The sequence below is a fragment of the Epinephelus lanceolatus genome, chromosome 23, assembly GCF_041903045.1.
Source record: "Epinephelus lanceolatus isolate andai-2023 chromosome 23, ASM4190304v1, whole genome shotgun sequence".
Classification (NCBI taxonomy): domain Eukaryota; kingdom Metazoa; phylum Chordata; class Actinopteri; order Perciformes; family Serranidae; genus Epinephelus; species Epinephelus lanceolatus.
The window spans coordinates 2,125,677-2,151,500 of record NC_135756.1 but is presented as its reverse complement, the minus strand read 5'-3'; the positions used below and the strand labels follow the sequence as shown (position 1 = coordinate 2,151,500).

At 43.6% G+C, this 25,824-nt stretch overlaps 2 protein-coding genes across 3 annotated transcripts in view; one reads left to right on the top strand and one right to left on the bottom strand.

Moving 5' to 3' along the window:
* The window catches only part of ncaph2 (non-SMC condensin II complex, subunit H2), a 302,512-nt gene that overhangs the window by 54,050 nt on the left and 222,638 nt on the right, over window positions 1-25,824 (bottom strand). The window lies entirely within an intron of this gene.
* The window catches only part of LOC117249267 (plexin-B2-like), a 266,340-nt gene continuing 243,133 nt past the window's right edge, over window positions 2,618-25,824 (top strand). For both annotated transcript variants that reach the window (XM_033614805.2, XM_033614804.2), the window contains exon 1: window positions 2,618-3,095. The gene's annotated coding sequence lies outside the window, so the exon portion shown is untranslated. The remainder of the gene's footprint in view (window positions 3,096-25,824) is intronic.

Genomic DNA, 25,824 nt, shown 5'->3' with positions numbered 1-25,824 from the left:
TTTAGTTTTGACTGTAAACTTACAGAAATCTAGTTTCACACAGAAACTGTGATTAAAGTCAGTTTGTATAACTTTTTATAACGACAGGAAATGATGTGAACTGTTCCTTAATTATGGAGCGACTGATAATTAGTTAGACAATGCAGAACATACATGTTTACTCTTCAGTTTTTGTTTTATTCTATCGATGTATATATTGTAGTTAAAAATATCACACCTACAGCCTCAGCACAGTGACCATATATGTTTTATTTTTTAGATTTTCAACACCCTAAGTACCGGGGTTAAACACTGTCACATAATGCTCATTTTATTTTATTTTATTTTGTTTTTTACGTTATTTTATTGCTTTATATTTACACACTTCTGTTCTTACTTCTTATAATTCTCTCTTCTTTACATTGGAGCGACTGTAATGAATCACAAATTCCCCTCAAGGATCAGTAAAGTATTTCTGATTCACATTCTAACACATTTATTAATATTTTGATTTACCATAATTATATATTTTCTCAGCTCTGTTTCCGTGTGTGTGTGACAGCAACGTCCATCAGCTGCACATTAAAGACAGAGTGGTGTTTCCTGATGTTTCATTATTAGAATTTAAGATAAATCATATTTAAAAATTAAAAGCGTAATCTTGATATAGATCTGTTCAGAGGTGAGAAGATGCTGGTTTCTTACTTTCACCTCACAGGGTTCAGCCTAATTTGACAGCTGAAGGACGTCAGCAGCTCGTTTTTATTCCAGACGGCAGGTGTGTATCAGCTGTACAGATGTTTCCTGCAGCTGGAGTTAGACACATATGATTGAAACTTGGAAATGAGTTGACGTTTTACTGCTGCTGGTCCCCTCGTCTAAAAGTCACTCAGTCTGTTTCCATGACATGTTAGTGCAACTTAAACCGGACTTTTAAAACACACGTAAACATGTTAGTGCGACTTAAACCGTACTTTCAAAATACACGTAAACATGTTAGTCCTACTTAAACCAGACTTTTAAAATACATGTAAACATGTTAGCGCGACTTAAACCGGACTTTCAAAATACACGTAAATATGTTAGTCCTACTTAAACCGGACTTTTAAAACACACGTAAACATGTTAGTGTGACTTAAACCGGACTTTCAAAATACACGTAAAGATGTTAGTCCTACTTAAACCAGACTTTTAAAATACACATAAACATGTTAGCGCGACTTAAACCGAACTTTTAAAATACACGTAAATATGTTAGTGCGACTTAAACCGGACTTTTAAAATACACGTAAACATGTTAGCGCGACTTAAACCGGACTTTTAAAATACATGTAAACATGTTAGTGCGACTCAAACCGAACTTTTAAAATACACGTAAATATGTTAGTGCGACTTAAACCAGACTTTTAAAATACACATAAACATGTTAGCGCGACTTAAACCGAACTTTTAAAATACACGTAAACATGTTAGTGCGACTTAAACCAGACTTTTAAAATACACATAAACATGTTAGCGCGACTCAAACCGAACTTTTAAAATACACGTAAACATGTTAGTGCGACTTAAACCAGACTTTTAAAATACACATAAACATGTTAGCGCGACTTAAACCGAACTTTTAAAATACACGTAAACATGTTAGTGCGACTTAAACCAGACTTTTAAAATACACATAAACATGTTAGCGCGACTCAAACCGAACTTTTAAAATACACGTAAATATGTTAGTGCGACTTAAACCAGACTTTTAAAATACACATAAACATGTTAGCGCGACTTAAACCGGACTTTCAAAATACACGTAAAGATGTTAGTCCTACTTAAACCAGACTTTTAAAATACACATAAACATGTTAGCGCGACTTAAACCGAACTTTTAAAATACACGTAAATATGTTAGTGCGACTTAAACCGGACTTTTAAAATACACGTAAACATGTTAGCGTGACTTAAACCGGACTTTTAAAATACATGTAAACATGTTAGTGCGACTCAAACCGAACTTTTAAAATACACGTAAACATGTTAGCGCGACTTAAACCGAACTTTTAAAATACACGTAAATATGTTAGTGCGACTTAAACCGGACTTTTAAAATACACGTAAACATGTTAGCGCGACTTAAACCGGACTTTTAAAATACATGTAAACATGTTAGCGCGACTCAAACCGGACTTTTAAAATACACGTAAAGATGTTAGTCCAACTTAAACCGGACTTTTAAAATACACGTAAACATGTTAGTGCGACTCAAACCAGACTTTCAAAATACACGTAAACATGTTAGTCCTACTTAAACCGAACTTTCAAAATACACGTAAACATGTTAGTGCGACTTAAACCGGACTTTCAAAATACACGTAAACATGTTAGTGCGACTTAAACCGGACTTAACAGACGTACACCGGCCTGTGTGTGACCCATGAACTACACTGAGTTTTATAAAGCCTGACATTATCCATGTGTGCAGACTTTGAGGCGCAGCTTTTATTTTGAAAGGAAACCATGTGTACTTCTGGTACACACAGCTGACTGTGTGTCACTTGACAGGTTGTGTGAACCTCCAGGCTCTGGGGGTTTGGTGTTGGGAGGAGGAGGAAGAGGAGGAGGAGGAGGAAAAAGCCTCATCCTGATACTCCCCAGTTTTGTTGCGTAGCGCGCCGTCAGCAGCGGAGCTCCTGCTGCACACCGGCTGCATGTGTGTGTGTGTGTGAGAGTGTGTGTCGCACCGGACACAGAAAACACTCCGCTGCCGTTATAACCTGCGTGTGTGTGTGAGAGAGAGTGTGTGTGAGTGTGTGAACTGCACCTGAGGACCGGGAGTGTGTAGAGCCGGTTCCTGGGCGGGGAGCGCGGAGGAGCTGCTCTTTACTTGTTTGTCGGGAATATTGTTGGAGTCAAACTTCAGCTGCGGCTCCGAGTCGCTCTCTGCTCCGTGTCCGTGTCCGTGTCCGAGTCATCAGGATGTAAATGTGGGAACTTTTTACTGAAGCACCGCTGACTCACGGGACGAGTTTGATTTCTGTAACTTTTGGACGTTTTGAGGAATAGCAGAGGAAAGAGCTGCACAGAGAGAGAGAGAGAGAGAGCGCAGAGCTGCGCGTCATCCTGAGGTAAGATCAGATTTAATATTTAAAGGTTTAATAAGTTTCATAACCATCCTCACTGAAGCTTTAAAGGATTTTAAAGATCTGGAAGGCGCTCGTGATTTCTTATCAACGCCTCGCCCCCGATACGATCCCCTCTCGCTTGGTTCGAAAACGTCACACCAAACCCCATTTAGAAAACTTCAAATTTAAGAGTTTATTGGCTGCTACCAACAGCTAAAGGCACCATATGACATGAGTTGTGATGTTTTGCAAAGAGCATTGAGGTGTTAGTAATTCGGCATAGACAGTAACCACCAAGCGTGTGTTATGTTGGGAAAAACTTTTGGGATTGACTCAATGCAAGCTGTAATCAATATATGGAAGCCAGTTGTGGCGTCAACGCTTGTATTAGTTGTTTAAAAAACGTCACGCCAAACCCCATTCGTAAAACTACACATTTAATTATATATTTAGTGCTGGTAGATAGTAAAGGCACCATGTGACACAAGTTGGGATGATTTACAAAAAGCATTGAGGTGTTGGTTATTCGGCATGCAAGGTGACTACCAAGTGGTGCGTTACGTTGAGAAAAGCTCACGGCAGTGATTTAATGCAAGTAGTGAAGCTGCAATCAATGTTGTGGAGGACAAGTGGCACCAAGACCTATTTATTGCTGTGTAAAGAACGTCACGCCAAACCCCGTGCGTAAAACTACACATTTAATTATTAATTGAGTGCTGGCAGATAGTGAAGGCACCATGTGACACAAGTTGTGATGGTTTACAAAAAGCATTGAGGTGTGAGTTATTCGGCATGCAAGCTGTCCACCCAGCGGTGCGTGATGTTGAGAATAACTCCTGGCACTGATTTCATGCAAGTAGTTATAAAGCAATACATGTTATGCAGGGCAGTTGTGGCGTCAACACCTGGAGTAGTTGTTTAAAGGACGTCACACCAAACTCCGTTCGTAAAACTACAAATTTAATTATTTATTGAGTGCTGGCAGACCGTAAACGCACCATATGACATGAAGTGTGATGTTTTACAGAAAGCATTGAGGTGTTGATGATTCGGCACAGGAAGTGACCACTAAGCAGTGTGTTATTTTGAGAAACGCTTATGGTATTGGCTCAATGCAAGCTGCAATCAACCTGTATTAGAATGTCACACCAAACCCTGTTCATAGAACTTTAAATTTAATTATTTATTGAGTGCTGGCAGACCGTAAACGCACCATATGACATGAAGTGTGATGTTTTACAAAAAGCATTGAGGTGTTGATGATTCGGCACAGGAAGTGACCACTAAGCAGTGTGTTATTTTGAGAAACGCTTATGGTATTGGCTCAATGCAAGCTGCAATCAACCTGTATTAGAATGTCACACCAAACCCTGTTCATAGAACTTTAAATTTAATTATTTATTGAGTGCTGCCAGACAGTGAAGGCATCACATGACACGAGCTGAGATGTTTTACAGAAAGCATCGAGGTGTTGGTGATTCGGCATGGAGTACAGCCACTGTTCATCACAGGGAGGCTGTGTTTCAGTACTTGTGTTTTGCATGTGAGCCGAATGAAGGCAGGGCTGTGATGGCTCCTCACAGGAGTTCAGACCTCCCTTTGAGGCTGTGCTCTTTGCTGAGAGGTGAGGTCATATTTAATTCCCAGATTTTTAAACGGAATCTGGCGCGGCTGTGTGTGCATGAATGTGTTGGGACTAATCAATGCACACAACATCTGGAGCCTCAGCAAGTGGGCTGATCCTGTTGAGCGGCTTCAGTAATGTATTCCAGACCAGGCTGACTTCTCCCAGTGTTTAACTCCACACACACACACACACACACACACACACACACACACACCTGTGCCAAACCATTATGTCCCATTGATTCTCCTCATTAAATCCATACCAATCCCAGTGAGGATAATTGGAAGTTAGAGGGATTTTAACGCTGTGAGCTGTGAGGGAGTGTCCGTCCCTCATACTGTACAGGCTGTGTGGTGCAAACATCTGTGTGTGATGGCGGCATTGATCAGACAAGCGTCACAACAGCAGATAATAATCCCGCTTATTCAAATCTTTGTCTCCAGAGGTCATCTCGACACATTAACCCTCGTCTCATGTGTGGAAAAATGAATCTTTTGAAAAGCAGTGCTGCTGCTGGCCATCTGCTCCCAAGCATTGCTGTACATGATGGGGAGGTAATTGCCCATGGTGTCAGTTAATGGATTAGAGTAGCCTCCATGCTGCACCTTGAGCTCTGGAGCCATAAAAGCATTATAGCTGCAGCAGCTCGCCTCTGTTTGGACTCAGCTCGTGTGATGTTATGACGCTCCGATCAGCCGAGCGTTCAGTTTCAAGGCTGCTTAAACACTTCGTTGTCAGCTTTAATTCACCGCAGCCACTCTGTGTGCATGAAGCCTGGAAATATTTGCTGTTTTTGCAGCATCAGGTGTGTTTATGTGCGTGGAGAATCTGTAACTTGCAGCAGACTGTGGTGTCACAGTGATGAAGATCTGTCCGACACTCATCACTGTGGCTTGTTCAGTTAATGTTTCGAAGGCAGCAGCGGCTCTAATGTTCCCACAGACAGTGTGTTCTTTTGAATAAGCTTTTCAGTAAATCCCTTTGTAATGTGTAGCGAGCAGCGGGGCTATTTGCAGGAGAGCTGCAGCACCAACACCATCTCCTGTTTAGTGTTTTAAAGTTAGTCAGAGAGCTGCTGAGCTTTACGTCGAGGCGCCTCGGGGACACACTGCGCAGGGTTTCACATTCTCCTCTGACTCGGAAATGGAGCTCGTGGGAGTTCGTACAAATATTTCCTGGAGGCAAACTGGTTGCTTACTGGGCAGATTCAACACCACGGCCAACTTAATAATTCACAGAGAGGGAGCGACAGTGGAGGAATATCAAAAGGCAGTGGCCTGTGTTCATGCGTACATTAGCAGGGCGTTCACGTTGAGAGGTCAGCAGGTTAACAAGGTGTTCTCAGATGGACATGTCCTGACTTTGGTCGCAGAGCTGTGAGCAGCTTGATTTCGCTTTCTCTATCTGTTTGTTTTGGAGGTGGACTTTACTCAGGAGTCAGGACACACTCAGCACCTGGGAATGTGCTGGCATGTTGCCCTGGTCACACTTATGTTAGGACGTCTCACTGGCTGAGAGGTGATCCCTCCCACGTGTGTACAGTCAGCAGCCGGTTAGCTTAGCTTAGCATAAAGACTGGGAACAGAGGGGACAGTTAGCCTGGCTCACTTTACACATCACATGTTGTTTATTTAATAAAAGACTAAATGAAAAAAGATGTTTGTGAGCGTTCCAGGCTCTACGCTCATGACACTGTGGTAAATAAAATAAAAAAAGCTTACAGGAAGTGGAGATGGTTTCGGATAAATCAAATGTTTTGGGAAAAGTTTTGCATACACAATGTTTGGGCTGTTGTTGCACTTTAGATGTCTGGATCAGATAACTGACCACGGACAGAGCAAGTCTCATCATGGGACAATAGCGAACTTCAATTTGCCAAGCTGTCACACATGCTCAGGTTCAGACGAGGTCACAAAACAATTATGAGACGTGTCCATGAATCAGAGTCTCTGATGTCGAGAATAACACGGTATCATGGATCCTCCTCTGATTCCCACCCCTCCTTCACATGCTGATGTTTCTCTGGTTCATTAAAGGAGGAGGTTATATCATACGCTGCTGCTACAGCTCCACCAACCTGACCTCCATAGTTTCCATCCACATGATGCGTCATGTTGCTGTGGCACGTTCAGACGCTCTGTTTGCCACAGTGCAGACACAGGGAGAGAGAGAGAGGCTCTGATCCTGGGAACAGCCATCAGGAGCATTTAAAGGTGCGGACACACCAAACCGACATCAAAGAACTAGCGGCGACGAAAGCCAACCGGTGCGTCGTCTACGTCGCCTCACGTCGCCTCACGTCGCCTCACGTCGCCCTGTGTCAGTTGCATTTGAACACACTACACGGACTACATCCGACGGCCAAGTAGCACGTACGTTCTGCGCCTGCGTGAGAGAGAGCGGAGTGAGAGAGTGGTACATCCTGTCAGCCGAGGGGTTTCCTATCTGTGCAGCCGAGCACCGCAGCACCTCCACGGACTATTACATCCAGACGGTCCCGGTGTTTCCTCCTCAGGCTCCACTTCACTCAGCTGCCCGATAAACCTGCTGCTTCTTCCCACTTTAACCTGAATAACAAACCAGGGCTCGGTGCTCCGGTTGGATCCAAACGGAGAGCCGGGGCTAGCTCAGAGACTAGCGGAGGCTAACTGACTGTGCTTCCCTCCGGTCATGCTGCGGCTAACGCTCCGCTAGCCGCTCCCAGCTAGCTCCGGTTTGTTATTCAGGTTAAAGTGTGAAGAAGCAGCGGGTCTGTGGGGCAGCTGAGTGAAGTGGAGCCTGAGGAGGAAGCACCGGTTAGCCCCGGTTTCACTACAGGCAGATTCACTCGCTACAGGGGCGAGGAAATAAAACCTGAACAGCCAATCAGAGTGATCTCTCTCACCGACAAGCTCCGCCGCTGATTCAACATGCTCAATCGGCCGAAAAGCCGCCAACGCCAAAGTGCCGACGGTGCGGGACACACCGCAAAAACTAGGCCGACAGACGCTCACCGACGGCCCGACTTTGGTCGACGGCCGACCGCCGGCTTGGTGTGTCAGGGCCTTAAGGGTTCAGGATCTTTGACATGTGGACAGGAGGAGCTGGGAATCGAACCACCGATCCTCCGACTAGTGGGCGCTCTACCTGCTCAGCCACAGCTGCCCTACGCTGCTCTGCAAACACCTGACGAAGCTGAAACTGACTCTGAAATGAGTCGTGCAGCTCAGACTGAAGGTCAGAATAGGGTTGTCAGGAGAACCGATACCTCTGTACCAAATCGATGCCAACACGCAAAAAATACGTAGGTATCTGTTTTTTCTCGGCACCGTAAGTACCGGATACAACTTTGCCCTCAGCGGGTCTTGTTGATTCCTGTCGGAACTGATGAGTGCTGAAGAAGAACGCCTGTTCTCCATCATCTTTGCTAGACACAATGGCTTTTACAAGTGCTGCTGGAGCCACAACACCTCGGCTCATCGAAGTCAGGCAGTAGGAGTCGTGTGTGGAGAGGGTCTCAAGTGATGCGTTCGTGTAACGCTTGCAAATGGTCGCTGTTTACTCACATTTTCATTTCGGCGAGCATGTTAACAGGTTAGAGCATTCACACTTCATCCGTTCTACGCGCTGCTCGAGTCACGCTGCAAGCTCAAAAATATAAGAGATGCCCATTTTTTTGCGGGACTTGCGAGCGAATGGTCACGGTATTCAACAAAAAACACGAGTTTGCGTGTGTTGTGACCTCTCTCGGCCACCGTAGACATCTCGAGACCTGACAGGCACATGTTTCATGCACTCACCCATTTGTAGTGCTAAATATTAATTCTCCAAGCGTTGGAATAATCACTGGTGCGCGAACCTGTCCACCCTGGGCTTTGGGTCCAAACTCACTTCTTCTTTGGGGTTTATTGGAGTGTGATGCGTGACGCGTCTGTTCAGTTTTGGTGTGAATACACGTGTGCTGCTGCTACGCTCGTGGATCACTTGCAGTGTAAATGAGGCCTTAGAGTTAAAGTTAAAGTTTGAAACAGTTTTAATAAAGTAGAGAATTTAGAAACACGTGAGTTCTGATTTTTGATTTTTATCGTGGTATCGAATGAGCATTGAGAATGGTGGAAATTCACTGGTGTTGGTATCGACTACTGAAATTCTGGCATGGTGACGAGCCCAGGTCAGAAACAGGCTCAGATGGCTCAGTGTGTCCAGCTTTACTGACAGTAACTGTAGCACTTTGGCTCCGCCCACCAGTGTTTTCATGAACCAATGAGATGTGTGGCAGAGCTGCAGGAATGTTAGTGTTGTTACAGAGAAATGCTTTCAGTGAGTGAGTCAGTCAGTCAGTGTGCTGTCAGTCAGGCTCGACACTGTGACACTGTCAGAGACCAGTTGGACTGGAATGCAGGTGGCTGCTTAAGTGACTCATGAGGCTGTTTGTCTTCACAGGAAGTGGAGTTGTTGAGCTCCGCCGGAGGACGCACACTAAACTGTGAATGAAACCAACAACAGCCCGACAACACTGTGACTGCAGGGAGTCTCTGAATGAGAATTAAACTAAGAACACATTATGCTGACTGTGTCTGCTGAGTGAGAAGTTTGAGAATTACTTGTTTAAATAATTATTACAATTTCAAATATCTACAAACTTTTTTGAGCGTGCGACTAAACCTAGCATGTTATTTTAGTTATTAAAGTTCTTGTTTGACACATATAAAGAATTTGGTGTGCAGTTTATAACAGAGGAAGAATTATTCAGGTGCTTTACTAACTGTAAGTAAAAATATTAACACCACCATCTGATAATACCAAAGTAAAAGCCTGCATTCAGAATTCTGATTAAAGCACAGGTGGTGTCACCTGCACAGTGAACGTAAAGGGATAGTGCACTCAAAACTGAAAATTCAGCCATTATCTACTCACCCATATGTCAAGGGAGGCTCAGGTGAAGTTTTAGAGTCCTCACATCACTTGCAGAGATCCAAGGGGAGAGGAGGTAGCAACACAACTCCACCTAATGGAGGCTGACGGCGCCCCAGATTCAAACGTCCAAAAACACATAATTGAAACCACAAAATATCTCCATACTGCTCGTCCGTAGTGATCCAAGTGTCCTGAAGCCCCGACATAGACAGAGAGGCAGTCAGAGCTACAGGCTACAATGAGGCTAAAAACAGAGTTCAAATGACGTTTTTCCAAACAACTTTTTATGTCGGGGCTTCAGGACACTTGGATCACTACGGACGAGCAGTATGGAGATATTTTGTGGTTTCAATGATGTGTTTTTGGACGTTTGAATCTGGGGCGCCGTCAGCCTCCATTAGGTGGAGTTGTGTTGCTACCTCCTCTCCCCTTGGATCTCTGCAAGTGATGTGAGGACTCTAAAACTTCACCTGAGCCTCCCTCGACATATGGGTGAGTAGATAATGGCTGAATTTACATTTTTGGGCGCACTATCCCTTTACGGTATTTTATCGTACTTTTGGGATCATAGAAAAATATTTTTGATCTCATTTAGTATTTAAGGCTCTGCCTGCGATATTTCAAATATTTCAAATTAAAATATATTTTATTTGTAGTTATTAAAAATGTGATTAATGATCTCAAACAACTCGTAGGATATAGGCAGTATATTTTTCTCGTTAGGGTTTAGCCCTTAAAATTAAATTGCCTCACAGTTTGCTGGGTGTTGTCTTACTGTACGACGAGGAAATCAGTCTTAAGGAACGTCTGTAATAAAACTGTTTGAGTGTGTCTGAAGGTCAAAGTTGAGCAGACTCTTGTTGCTGCTGCGTCGTAACAAACCGAAGCGTTCACTGTCTCTAACGTGTGAAACTGGAAACAACAATGTTGGAGACTGTGACAGATGGACGTCATGCTTTCACTGCGGGCCGTCTGCTGAGAGTTGGCGTCACCGTGTCGTCGAGCCGCTCCACAAACCTTGTGCAGATCTGTCTGATTCAGATTCAGATCACCGTCTCTGTGGTGTTGTCTCCATACAGCTCTCACACATCCTGGTTGCTCTCCTTTTGTTAAAGCGCTGTGTAGCTGCACACACTCGGCAGTGTGTCGTGTCTCTGTTGGATCCATGCGGCTGTGTCCAAACACCAAAATAAGAATCTTCACTCTGCTGGAAAAGAAAACATCTCTTAACCTCAGAGCCTGAAATTAAATTCAGACTTGGCAGAGACACAAGAGGAGAAAAGGAGAGAGGGAGAAAGCTCCTGAATGGTTTGTGTATGTCGAGTGATTAAAGACAGGAAGAGACGCTGCTGCTCAGAGCGCAGAGGTCAGAGGTCGCAGAGGCAGAGAGACCATCACTCACTTTCTGTTGATGTGATTTCAAACGACCCCGAGTGTGTTATTTTCTGTTTTATTGTTCTTGGCAGGAGACGGTATTTTCCACTTGTTGACATGTTTGTGTCTCACACACACACACACACACACACACACACACACACACACACACACACACAGATAAATGTTCCTGACGTTCTGTCACAGAGGCAGCTTGTGTTGTCAGCTGTCTAGCATCTACTTTTGCTTCTGTGTGCTCGACACCAACATGTGTTACCTGTCTGCCACCTCGACCAATCACAGGGTGAGGTGACATTCCAGTCCTCAGGGAGCTCTTCTCTGATTGGCCGGGTAAAGCTGTGAGTCGTGTGTGTAAACATCAGAGCAGGAAGTCACCCTGCTGAATGACTCGGTAAAAATGTTGGTGTGTAGCGTTGCTGGCTGACCTCTAATGACCTCTGATGACCTCTGATGACCTCACACTGTCGTCCTGCCTGAAATCAATATTCACACTGTAAAAAATGTCCATCTTGAGAAAAATTATAAACAAAACCACACATTTAATCATTAAAAACAATTGAACAACAAACAATTCAAATAATAATCAACAGGGCAAGATAATGTTTCCTGTTGATTCCTGTGAGTCAGGGATCAGGGCTGCAATGACATCACTTTATCTGCCAATTATCTCCTTGATTTATTGATTATATCTTCTGTAAAATATCGCAGAACAGTGGTGGGTAGAAAAATCTCTACTTACTGTATGTAAAAGTGAATTACTGCCATAAAACTGACTCAAGTAAAAGTGTAAAAGTACCTGGTTATTAAACGACTCAAAGTACGAGTTGCTTTACATTTTAATATTTTTAGTTTCTGAAAAATAATGACAAAAAAGCAGTTTTTGGTGAATTTATCCTGGCTTCATATGAGCAGAGGAAATCTCCGCTCATCGCTAGGCTAATGTATACAATGTCAAATGCCATAGACTTGTGCTAATAACGTTAGCATGTTGTATTTGTGGGGAAAACGTATAAGACAGTTGTTTTGTCGGTGAATGTTGTGAGCTGTAATGGAGCCAAATTTTGTAACGTTACCTTTGTTAAATGTTGCTGTTGTCCCTGGTTTTATATGAGGAGAGGAAAAGTCTGCTAGCTGCTAGGCTAATTTATACAATGTAAAATGCCATAGACTTGCGCTAATAACATTAGCATGTTGTATTGGTGGGGAAAATGTGTCCAGATAAAGACAAGTGTTTGTCAGGTGAACTTTATTTAAAAAGCGTTAAAGAAACCTTGATTCAGTCTGTTAACAAAGTGTGAAACTTTATTTAAAACACGCTGCTGTCCTCACGTGGCGCCTCTTAAAGGGATCTTCCACCACGTTCTGGTTGATTCCTGCGTCACCTTTGATCCGTGCTCGTTGCTTTGTGCTGTTCTCCGCACACGTCCTCTACTTTTTAACGAGGCTGCTCACTCGTACAGACTGCTGCTAATAAACAGAGCTGTGTCGTCGTCGTCTTTGCTTCTTTTCATCATCTGAAGGTTTTTTCTCTCCGCTCATCCAGAAACATCAGAAACGTCACTTTTTGTGACTTTTTCACAGACGCAGGTGTGTGAGTGTGTGTAGGTGTTACAGCAGCTGTTGTTATTGTACAGTGTTACACTTGTAAAACAGACGTTTGCTCAGGTGAAGAAGAGGTCGATTTGTACTTTAACAGCAGCATGTGTGTGTTCGTATCTGTAACAGAGTGATTCTTTCATGTTGTAAAGACTTTTTGTTTCATGTCCTCTCAAAGTTTTTGAGCTTTGTCCAGAAACAGCAGCAGTGTCAGCTGCAGACAGGTGTGACAACACGTCAGGACAGTTTGCTTTCATTAATCAATCACAGAAAACTGGACTCAATGATCAGCTCTGTGACCCTGCGGTGCATTTTAACCCCTGAGAGGATGAAAGCAGCTGTTTTTAAAGTGTGTGTTGTTGTCTTGTGTGTGTGGCAGCTGATAGGTGTGAATGCAGACGAGCTTTGCTGCGTGTCGTGTTTGTCCAGCTGTTGACGTGTCGCTCTCATTTAGCTGCTGTTCATCAGGGAGGTTATCCTGCTCGTTCTCTGTGGGCGGAGCTTTGGAATCGTCGACTGCTTCCTAATGACCCGTCAGTGTGAGGGAACCAGAGTATTCACGCGTTGCCGGGATATTTGCACATGACAAAGCAGCTGATTTCCTGAGCGATGTTTGTTTCTTGTCTCTGTCGCTCTTTAAAGTTTGATTCAGTTTGAAGTCGTTGAATTGAAGCAGAAAACAGTCGTGTTTTTGTTTCCTAAAGGAATCGGTTTGTTGTCTGCAGGATATTTGCATAAATCACTGAAAACTTTTTGGTCAGTTCACAGTGAGCGGCGTCCTGTTGTGTCTCCAGTGTCGGAGCTTGTGTGTGTGTGTGTGTGACGGGAGGTTTTCTTCCCAGTTGTGCGTGAACGCATCAGTCTGGCATTTTTATTCGCTCCAAACGTCCTAATGTGACTTTCAAAAGAGAGGAATACAAAAAAAGTAAAATCTGAATTTTATTACCCGTGTTTCTCAAACTGTGTCCGACCCCTGCTGCTCTTCATACCAGTGATGCCAGTTTGTGGACGGGATGAGCTAATCTAATGAGCTGCTGAGGAGAGCATGTTTTCAGTTCTGTTAAACTGAACTTGTCAGAAAAACTACTGGCCTGCTTTCTTTTAAAATACGTCTCCAGTCACAGTGAAGTGGAGCTACAGTTCCAGCTGGACGAGGACATCTAACTGGCCTACTGTCCTTGTCCCAGTATACAAGCACGGGAGGGGAATCCATTTATTGAGCCAAGTATGTGCGACTCCTCTACGATAGGTGGAGATATGCCCCCTTTCAGCTTGTTAGTATTGGACCTTTTTCCTGTTGACCTATTACGTCACAGACCAAACAATGGACAAACAAGTTAGCTACAGTTAGCTAGCAGCTAACTGCTACCATGGTGGACAACTTTACAGCTCTGTACATTTGGTCCGTCCAAAAAGTCACAGCTCTGGATGTAGATTTCTCCATGTTGTTACCGGCTTCTTCTTCTCTTACACATTTAATGCTATTGGACTTCTGGGTCAAAGCCCGGGGCGGAAACTGTGGAGCATGCTCAGAGCGCCTCGGCCAGTTTGGGTCTGATTGACTGTATACATGCAGGAGTCACATGATCTGGGTGTGTTAGTCTGCTTAGCTGGTACCATGGTGGGCAACTTTACAGCTCTGTACATTTAGTCCTCAAATTTGGCACAAACGTCCACTTGGACTCAGAGATGAACTGATTAGAATTTTGTAGTCAAAGGTCAAGGCTCAATGTGACCTTGCATCCATCTCATTCTCGTAAACACGGTATTTCAAGAACACCAATTTCTTTAAATTTGGCACAAACGTCCACTTGGACTGAAGAATAAACTGATTATGATTTTGTGGTCAAAGGTCACTGTGACCTCACAAAACATGTTTTTCTCCATAACTGAAGAATTCATTCACTAATTCTGACAAAACTTGACACAAATGTCTAACAGGATAAAATAATGAAGGTCAAAGGTCAAAGGTCAGCTTGACTGTGACATCATCATGTTTTAACATCATATCTCAGGAACAGAAGGGGAGACATTTGGTCAGACACTGAATTGGTGACTCTAATCTTGAAACTCAGACCAATAAAAATGCTTGTTTGATATAAAGGACAAGGATGGAGCAGCATTTTGACTTGACCAGCGGACTTCCCTACAAGCTGATTGGCTGTTGAAACAGGTGACGTGCTTTAAAACCAGCCGCCGGCCATTTGACGTCATCAGCCGGCTTGAGTCGAGCTCAGACCGGCCAGTTCACAGCGCTGACACTTTTCTCTGCAACGTTCTAAAACAAATTCATCTTGTTGCTAGTCTTCGAGTTTACAAGATGTAAAACCTTATTCGTCCCATTTTTACCTGACGTCTCAAATGTTCCGACTTCACCGTATTGTTTTGAGGTTGTTTGCTGCTGAAATATTTTTGGGAGGGCGGTCTCCTCGAGAGAGACAATAAAGCGCTGTCTGTACATTCAGTGATCGTGAAGATTAAATGAGGCTTGTTATCGAGTGATCAGTCTGCCGTCACCACATCTGAATGTTCAGGAGGGAAATTCTAACGTTAACGGGAAATATAAATGGAAATGTTCGCCACGATGAGCTTTTCCTGTTACAGAAACATTGAAATGGTTCCACATTACAAAGCAGGGAGGCATCACATCAACGCCGACCACATTGTCTCGCTGATGGAACAATTTGTAAGTCCGTTCTGTCAGCATCACGCTCTCACTGAACTCCCCAGAGCGTCATGTCTGCAGGCCTCTGAACCACCAGGCGTCATTTATTTTACCCACGATGCTCTTTAACTTCACCATCCCGCCCGCTGGTGTGCACACACTCCTGTCTCTGTGTCTCTGTGTCTCATGCACCAGTTTATGATGATGGATATTTCTGTGCTGAAGAAGAGTGCGGGGCCATTTAGCAGCGCCTCTGTCTCTGTCTGTTAATTCAGGGTCACGTCAGTCAGTCGTGTTTCGGGGACGTGAGGCGTCGCTCTCCAAAAACACAGAGTAATCATTACAGGAATAAAAGGCCAGCGCCGCTCTGCCTGGTAAAGAATAGAAAACATGAAAAGAGACGTAAAGACAAAACGGAGTGGAGGAGGAGGAGGAGAGCTCCACTCACCCTCCGTCTAATGATTCCAGCCTGCTTTTTCTGTTTCCATTTAATTTCATTCAAAGCTTTAATTACTCCCCATTCTCGCTGCTTAAGTCTATTGTGTGGGCTTCTGACTGAGGAGACTGAAGGCTCATTATACAGCAGAGGGACGGATGCACTTCACACTTTCTCTTTTCTTTAAGTGAGAGGTGAACGAGGTTTCTGATGTTAAAGGACCCGACCAGAGGTGTCACATGTTCAAAGCTTCTGTTGGCTCCACTCAGTCGCTCCCACAGCAGTGTTTCATCTGCTCTAATGCTGTACTGGGAATTATGATTTGACTTCATTCTGTAATCTTCATGGTGAAGACGTTCCTTCTGTGCTGGCACACATGTCCCACCTTAGAGTAGTTCTGATTGGACGGTTTGTGCACATCATAATCCTGACCAAAACTCTGTAGCTAGGAGAGGTTTGTCGGCTTAACTGTGAACCTGTGAGATAACGCTGAAATTCATCCGCTGCATCGCTGCCTTAAGGTGCGGACACACCAAACCCACATCAAAGAACTAGCGGAGACGAAAGCCAACTGTTGCGTCGTCTACGTTGCCTCACGTCGCCCTGTGTCAGTTGCATTTGAACACACTACACGGACTACATCCGACGGCCAAGTAGCACGTACGTTCTGCGCCTGCGTGAGAGAGAGCGGAGTGAGAGAGTGGTACATCCTGTCAGCCGAGGGGTTTCCTATCTGTGCAGCCGAGCACCGCAGCACCTCCACGGACTATTACATCCAGACGGTCCCGGTGTTTCCTCCGCAGGCTCCACTTCACTCAGCTGCCCGATAAACCCGCTGCTTCTTCCCACTTTAACCTGAATAACAAACCAGGGCTCGGTGCTCCGGTTGGATCCAAACGGAGAGCCGGGGCTAGCTCAGAGACTAGCGGAGGCTAACTGGCTGTGCTTCCCTCCGGTCATGCTGCGGCTAACGCTCCGCTAGCCGCTCCCAGCTAGCTCCGGTTTGTTATTCAGGTTAAAGTGTGAAGAAGCAGCGGGTCTGTGGGGCAGCTGAGTGAAGTGGAGCCTGAGGAGGAAGCACCGGTTAGCCCCGGTTTCACTACAGGCAGATTCACTCGCTACAGGGGCGAGGAAATAAAACCTGAACAGCCAATCAGAGTGATCTCTCTCACCGACAAGCTCCGCCGCTGATTCTGACGGCGCTGAAGTGCCGACGGTGCGGGACACACCGCAAAAACTAGCCCGACAGACGCTCACTGATGACCCGACTTTGATTGACAGCCGACCGTCTGCTTGGTGTGTCAGGGCCTTAACACAGGGGCCACACTGCCTGTGTGAGCAGCGTATGAGAGCTGACTCTCGTTCACACAGACAGTGTTGCTGCTCTGACTTATGTATTTCCACAATTAAAGCTGGTATTCAACTCCTTGATCGAGCTGTGCAGCCACTGCATCATCAACTACATGGTCATGCAAATATTTCTCAATAAAAAACGCAATAAATGAGAATGAAGCTTTTTGCTTTGAGCTTCATGCTGGTGTTGAGATTTTTCATTTAATTTTTTGTCATCTTCCTTCCTGAAACGAAGCTACTCTTTGGACCATCTCTGTCTCTTCACCGTGACTCCTTCCTGTTGCAGGTGTCAGCGGTGTAGATCCATGAGTCTGATGTCACTGTTTTGAGACAGAAAAACATGGCAGCACTGATAAAAGTAACCGAGGAGCTCAGAGGTGTTTGATTCTGATGGATTGGACCGTTTGGTTTCTTGATCTCCACAAATTAAGTGACGTTAATGAAAACCAGTGTGTTCGATCATGATGCATCAACCATGTTGAGCAAGTCTCAAGTGTGCTGAGATAAACTGAACCAGTTGCAGGAGTTGAGAAACAAGTTGTCAGCACAGAGGATTTGCTGATTTAAGACCATGAAACATTTCCAAGGTTGTTCATCTTAAAACAAGTGTGAAATGTGGGTTTCTTATGTAAAATCAGCAGCAGTGTGAAGCTCACTAAGCCACAACACAGTCCCTGCATGTAATATAACAAGCTACACCCCCACCCCACCCACCACCGTCAGCTTCCAGCCAGAGGAAGCGAACGCTTTGTGTATCAAATCATTATAAGGAGAGTTGCTGCTGCGTGTGTTGCTGTTGCATCAGTGCAGACTTTGTTCAGACTCAGATAAAAGAAGAGTAATAAGATACAAGCTCATTTATCAATGAACACGTTCAGCCCTCTGTAATAAATCTGCTGCTGCTGCTAGATGACGGGAGATGGACCCAATACAGTCGAGCAGCTGGATGAAGTTAAAAATGTTTTTGATTGAGTAAAAATTCAACAGGAAAATGAATGATTATTTTCTCCTGTTTCAGTTCCTTAAATGTGAAAATCTGCAGCTTTCATCTCTTTGAAACTGCAAAATACAAAACTGAAAAATCCACTGCGATCTGAAATAAATCAAGTCGCTTTTTGTTGCGTAATATTTGCGTTACTTATAACAGAAACAACAGTTGAAGGTTGGTCGACCAGAAGGGTCATTAGTCAGCAAGATTTCATCAGTTGCTTAGTCGCAGAAAAAACAAACAAAAAAAGTGAAACTCTATCAGGAGCTGCGCCCTGTCAACATAAATCCAAACCTATATGACTGGAGCATGTGTGAGTTTACTTTGAAAGGACAGACAGAGGAAGTGTCCACGCTCAGCAGTCAGACAGGAGTCAGGTTAATGTCCAGGGCTGGTACCTGCGGTTATTCCACAGGCTAGTTAATAACATGTCGGGCAGGAAATCCAAAGTGTGGGATCATTTTGAGAAGGTGAAGGACGAACCCAAGGTGATATGTAAACTCATCTTCATTGGTCGACTACAAACATGACGTATCATCTGAAACATGGAAGTAGCTACATGCCCATTAGCCCACAGCGTCATTAACAGGCGGCTCGCTCAGTGTGTGACGTGCACTTGGAGATAAAATATAGGCCTATATTAATGAAGGTTCATTAGTACGGTTTGTATTTCTCTGTAATGTAGCACAGTGTTAACAATGTTACTGATACTATTCTTCCTTTTCTTCTAACATGATCTGACATCTGATCTCTGTCAGGAGACGCTCCAGGTTTTAGGTTGCTGTCACTTTGAGGTCATCTCAGGCTGATTTAGAATTTATCTGATGGTAATCTGTGTGTGTGTGTGTGTGTGTGTGTGTGTGTGTTTGTCCATTAGCAACAGAGCATGTGTGTGTGTGATCTGTGTCCGAAGGTTGTGTTTGCAGTAGAAGCAGCAGCAGCAGCAGGTGTGTTTGTTCAGACAGATGAAGCAGGTAAAGGTTTGGAGACGCCCACGCTTCACTTTGAACTCAGCTGTGTTTTCTTTCAACGTGGAGACACCTTTAAACTTTACTCGAATTAATCCGTGATTTATTTTGAAAATCTTACATTCGGTTAACTTCCTTTGTGTTTCCATTGAGTTGAATGTGTTGAAATCTTTGCTCTGAAGTCTCTGTGACCTCGTCACATGTCCACATTTGGTCGTGGACTTCACACGTCCACATATGACGTCCAAGGTACCCTGGGTGTGTTGGTTGTTGACGTTCTGGGACGCCGTGTCAACTTCAGCCTGTTACATGCATTGTCTGTTTTCAAAATACACTTCTGTTTTCACAGGAAATGTACAGTTTGATACAGTCTCTTTCAAAATAAAAGCACTGCGTCGGTACAACACTGCCAACTGATGTTTTTTTCCTTCAACAACACACACGTGGTTGGGTTTAGGAAAAAAGAACAGGGTTTGGCTTTACAATCTTACAGGAAGTGAACATCAGCCTGCTGGGTGAAAGTTGGTGGTTGTTGGACCCTCCCATCTGACCTACTCAGACTTCTACAGCCTTAAATTTCATTGTTGTCCGGCTGTGTTTCCCCCTGACGCCGCCGAGTGCCGTTAAACAATAATGGTGACTGGCTGTGTTTCATGCCGACATTAAAGGACGGTTGTTTTTATCCGTGTCTGACGCCTGAAGTCATTAGCCATGTTTCCATCAGCCTGTTTAGATGCACATCTAGAAGTATCGCATTGGAAAATTATGATGGAAACGCCAAAATTCAAATTAAAATCCCCTGATTCACACAAACTAAAATACGCTCGCTTTAGCCAGGTTTTGGTTGATTCGAAAAAATGCTGATTTGCAAAACGGGGGATGGAAACAGTTATGTTCGAATTAAGTCTGACGTAGCGCACCTCTCTCCATGGTGATATCCACACTCCGGGTTGGGAAGGCGGTAATGCATTTACAAGCTGGTTGCCAACCGCTAGAAAACGTAGAAGAAGAAGAATGTGAGACTTGTTTTGTTTCCGGTTCTGCGGAAAACTTGCGCAAGTTCGTAGTTTTCACCAAAGTCCGTACATTTAATGGAAACACAGGATTCGTATTTCTTTTAATGCGCATTTTGGATGGAAACATAGCTAGTGACTGAGCGATGGTATTCAACGACTTCATGTTTTATTTGAACCCAAACTAAGATCTTTGTCTTTTAAATCTTCAGGACTATCTGTCTTAAAGTCCTGAAGACAAACTTCTCCGGACAGACATGAAACAACAAGATAATTAAACATAAGTATCAAATTCAGCAGAGTGATAATTGTTGAGGTTCACAGACTAAACTATTGTTTTTTGCTAGTTACACATTATTTGCTTAAGCATGTTTACAATGCAGAAATTAGCCTAGCGGCTAGTGGACTTTTCTTCGACTCAGAGCTTATCAAATTACATGTAATGACTCTCAGTTGAAGTCACTGCATCTCCGGGCAAAAACAGTACGTTACGGTTGAATTTTGTGTTGCACACAAATCCCGTGTCACATCGTATACCCTGGAGAAATTACAGGAAGGTGTGAGAGTATGAAAAATTAGCTACTGCCCAAGCCTCATAATAACTTGGGGAGAAAATTTTCATTATAAACTGGAGAGAGGTGAAAGAAGTGAGCACTTAGGAGGCAACGATTATTTAATGAACTTTGCTATTGAGTTGCATCATGGGAAATGTAGGAGCTGTGTTTTCAGTGTTTCAACCTTTCCTTTTTTAAAAATCTCTCCTGTGAGTTCTCCAACTTTATTAAAAGTGCAGAACTAAATTTCTGACACATCCTTTTAAAACAACACAGTGAAATGATTTGTTTCTCCTGTTTCAGGATTTATTTTTCCACTACAAGTGTCATCAAACATGACAGAACAAAACACATTTTACATCAGTTGCAGACCGAGTGTCAACCTCCAACTCTGCAGTTCCTCTAATGTCCACTAGAGGCTGGCTCCAAGAGCGAGTCAGTCCCCACAGACCTCCATGTTAACGTGTAGAAATAAACATGTTTACAGCCTGTTTCCAAATTTCATGACAACTGTGCGGGGCTAAATTTATATATAACTCACCTCCAAGATGGCGACGGCCAAAATGCCAAACTCACGCCACAGTAGCTACGTCCAGTATTTCACACAGTTTACATCTACAGCTGATTCTTTAAGTAATTATCTTAGGAAATATTTTAAGTCTTTGAATTTTTGGTTTTCTGGTCTTTTATAGACCAAACAATTAATCGATTAATCGTTGAAGTAATTGGTAGATGACCTGAAAGCTGCAGCTCTGTCAGAAATGTGTGTTTTCCATATAAAACCTGTGTGTTTGATGCAACAGGTCCTATTTGGGACGGTGCAGTCATCCTGTCGGTATGTGAGCTCTTTCAGTTTTCATTCCCTCCGTGGGGAATTCTGAGCTGATGGAAGTCTGGAGCAGGGATGTGATCTTTGGCCCTGGGAGTTTCCAGTGTTTTATTATGGTCTGTGCTGGTGGTCAGTGGCTGTGAGGTGGAGGGAAGGTGACGGAGGACTGAGAGAGACGGAAACTGAAAGCAGCGTTCTTATTTTAGACAGAACAAAGACAAATAGAGCAAGACTGAGTCAGAGGTAGAAACACCACTGATAACTGCTCTTATAGTGTGTGTGTGTGTGTGTGTGTGTGTGGGCTCATTAAGACAGCAGGTCGTCTACTAAAGGCTTCTCTCACAGAGCAGTTTGTCAGGAGGAAACAGGAACAGCTGTTAAAAGTCAGATCTGACATCGGCCATCAGTCAATCAATCAATCAATCAATCAATCAATCAATCAGCTGAGTCTGCTGATCAGAAGCATCTCACACCTTTGGACACAGCTAGTCAGAAGAAACAAGACCATGTAACTTGAGTTTGTTCGTTCTTTATCTTGGAAACAGTTGTTGTAACTCGTGCTCTATTTAAAATCTGTTTCTGGAGCTTTCAGCAGCGTCTCACTGTCTTCCTCTGCAGGTGGAGTTTAATCAGAACGACTTATTCTGCAAAATAAATGTGGTGCTACGATGTTGTGATGGCCATTTCTGACATATTCTCCATTAAAGGAGCAGTTCACCCTAAAACACTATAAAGTGTATGTGGTGTTAAACTTGCCGCAGTAGTTTCCCACCTTCTTCTTTCTTTCTTTTAGCACGAACACTTAATCGGATGCCACAGTAACAAACCAGCAGAGGAAGGAGAGCTGAACGACAAGACGACGGCACAAGATTTGGTATCAAAGCGAAAAAGCAAAAAGCGCCTGTTTGGCAGTAACTTGGATTGTAACTCAGTGCTAATAGGGAACCTGATAATGAGGGAGAAGGAGCTGATTACCTGACTGAGAAGGTGTAGATGTGCAGCCTGTCGCCTGCAGCTCTTCATCTAACAGCTGACTGAGGCTGCGTCTCACTCTGGATGATGTGCTGTTGTATTTTTAGTCGTGTTTTGTAGACGCGGTTTTAAAGAACGGCACTGGATTCACTGTGACTGCTTCATTATAACAGTCAACTTCTGTTTCTAACACCGGTGTTGTCAGTAGTTTAATAAGCGGTGGAAAAATGTCCTCACTGTGACATCACTGTGTGGTCCTCACACAGTCGAGTGAAAATATTTGTGTTGGGTTTCAATGAGCCCACGAGTGGATCAAGACACTCTGACACTGCTGCACAAAGTTTTTTACATGTTTTATAATCTGTCTGTGGTTCGGCCTCCGTCAGAGTCTGTCTGCTTTCATTTTTTGGAGGCTCTGCTCTGTTTGACCCCATCAGATAGAAAACTTTCTTTCTTCACAGAGAGCGTGAGTATGATATACTGTTTATATTGTTTTCTAATGAAATATTCCTTTTATAGATAAAGCAATGTGCACATTAATTGATCCAGCTGTGTAATAATCTCTGTGACCAACGACCAATTTCACTGACATTTAAAAGAAAGTTTAAGCTTCGACTAGTCGACCAGCCGTAAATAAGAAAACACCAAACTGAGCACAGTTTAATCTGTGATCCTAAAAAACATCTGAAAAATTATTTGTGTATTATAACATTGTGTCCTAAATGGATGTGATGTGAATATCAGCGACTAAATCAGTTTATTGCTCTGTTTTCTGTTCGACTGTCTAAACTTCCTGCGAGTGATGCAACATGATGCAGCCCGCTGTTATGAGTTAAACTTTAGTCCGACTCCCTGTTTCTATTTTTATTCTGTCACTCATGTTGAAAGTGCTGCAGTGGACGAGGAACAGCTGAATCACGAGGTTTAAATAAAGTTTGACCGACAGGACACCTCCTGATTTCACTACAGAAACCTAAATAAGCTGGCAGCAGGCTGGAGGGAGATTATCAGGAAGATGAACGTCTCTGGTGAGAACTGTGTGGGATGCTAGCTCGTTCTACAAAGTAGAGATGGTGGTATGATGCAGTGTGGAAGCTACAGAAACGATATCTGCGACAGTGTTGTTGTAAGTATGAATAATAAGGAAGTACAATGGGAATACTGCGAGACCACAGCTGCTGGTTTGCTTGATCCAGTGTGGACAGAGAGCATCCGATGTAACGCGATGTAGTGCGACAGTCTGACACTGTCATGAGCCCGGTCTCAGTCTTAAGTCACTGAAATTCGGAGCCTGGGCAGTCAACCAACGAAAAAAGGTGTCCTGTAACTAGGGCCCGACCGATTATAGCCATTAGAGAATAATCGGCAATTGGCCAAAAGTTGGCCAGGTTAAACCTATCTCTGTTAAATTGGCAATAATAAGTATAAATGTGAATGTCTTAATTCATATAGACTTTGCATGATTATTTTATTTCCCAGAGGTTTACTGCCTTTTTGCACATCATATTTTTGATTTATTTTGTGTTCAAATTGTTCATATGCTGCTTGTTCCACACAATTTCTGATAATGAAAGTATTTGAAAATAGTAAAATGTTCTTCCTTCAATTTATATCTTTGTAACAAGTGTTTGAACTATATTTAAGTCATCAAAAGCAGGTATTTCAGGGTTTTTTAATTGAAAAACGTAAAAATTTAATCAGCCGATATATCGGTTATCAGATTTTTTTATTCCATAATATCAGAATCGGCATTGGCCCCAAAAAATCCATATCGGTCGGACCCTACCTGTAACGTCGGCATGGTACACGGCCAGTTGCATTTACAGTTTAACGGCGCCCAGCGGTGTCGGGGGAAACACAGCAGGACAAGGACGAAAGTTAAGGCAGCAAAAGTCCAACTGGAGTCGGCAGGAAGAGTGATGGATGGGTCAAACAAACACTGACTTTCACCCACGAGAGTGGTGTTGACTTCCTGTAAGATTGTAAAGCCAAACCCTGTTTTTTTTCTCTGTGTTGGCTAAACGTAACCACGTGTGTGTTGTTGAAGGAAAAAAAACAACAGTTGGTGGTGTTGTACCGACGTAGTGCTTTTATTTTGAAAGAGACTGTATACAAACTGTACATTTCCTGTGAAAACAGAAGTGTATTTTGAAAACAGACAATGCATGTAACAGGCTGAAGTTGACACGGCGTCCCAGAACGTCAACAACCAACACACCCAGGGTACCTTGGACGTCATATGTGGACGTGGAAAGTCCATGACCAAACGTGGACATGTGACGAGGTCACGTGTTAATCACATTTGTGTAATAACCAAATCTTATTTTAAAGCCACTGGAATGTTTGACACTCTGCACAGTGCATCATGAATGTCACACATCATCCTACAAAACAAGACGACGACTCACCAAATAAGAATTTAAATATAACGTTTATTTACAACGACATGACTGATTATTACTGCATAATTTTCATTTTGAACTTTTCCGACTGGTACGTCTGGTGCGGACTAACGAGGGGAATCAATTGTTGACTCATCAGGCACATCCTTTCCGAACTAACTAGCGACTGCTGCAGTGTCACCACCCGTCCTCTGACAGCTGATTTGAGGATCATCCTGTGAGTTGGCCATTTTTAAATTCCTCCTCTCCGCAGCTTCGCGTGGAAACTGACAGAAGATTTAGATTTATCTGCGTCACCACGGAGACGGCGTCTCATTGGAGTGTGATCGCACCCTGAGCTCTGTCTGCAGGCTACTGCAGTATCTCATTCACACCGCTGTTAGCTGAGGTGTGTGTGTGTGTGTGTGTGTGTGTGAGAGAGATAATCCAACATGGAACGCAGTGTGAGTGTGAGATACACAAATACTTACAGACACGTTCACACATTTCAGACCTGCATGGTGGCATGAGATGGGAACGGAGTGTGTGTGTTCACATGTGGTCGGAGGTGAGATGTCTTTTCTTTTTCTAGCACTGGTGGGAAGACAAGTGGCGACACACACACACACACACACACACACACACACACAGGTTCAAGAGTATGTGTGACACTGATGCATTTAATGTGAGTCAGAAACCAAGAACAGAGGTCGTCTTCTAAACTTCAACATGAACTCATTTCAAACAGAACTTTATTAAGAGGACGTCTGATCACAGTCAGACTTTAGTCAAATATTCCTGTGAAGACGTTTCTCAGCATTAAAGTCAGACAGGTCAGTATGAGGCTGAAATATTTACACTCTCCTTTTACCTCTGGTTTGGTCTCCACCACCGCACTCTGACTCATTAGTGCTTTAACTAATCTTGAGGACCACTTTGGACACAAGTGTTTTTTTGCACTTTGAGCACCTTTTTGTGCACAGATGTCTTAAACAGACTTTGTGCAGTAGTGTCTCCTCTGCCGTTCCTCCTGCTTTCATTTTCCCTCACTATGTTTAT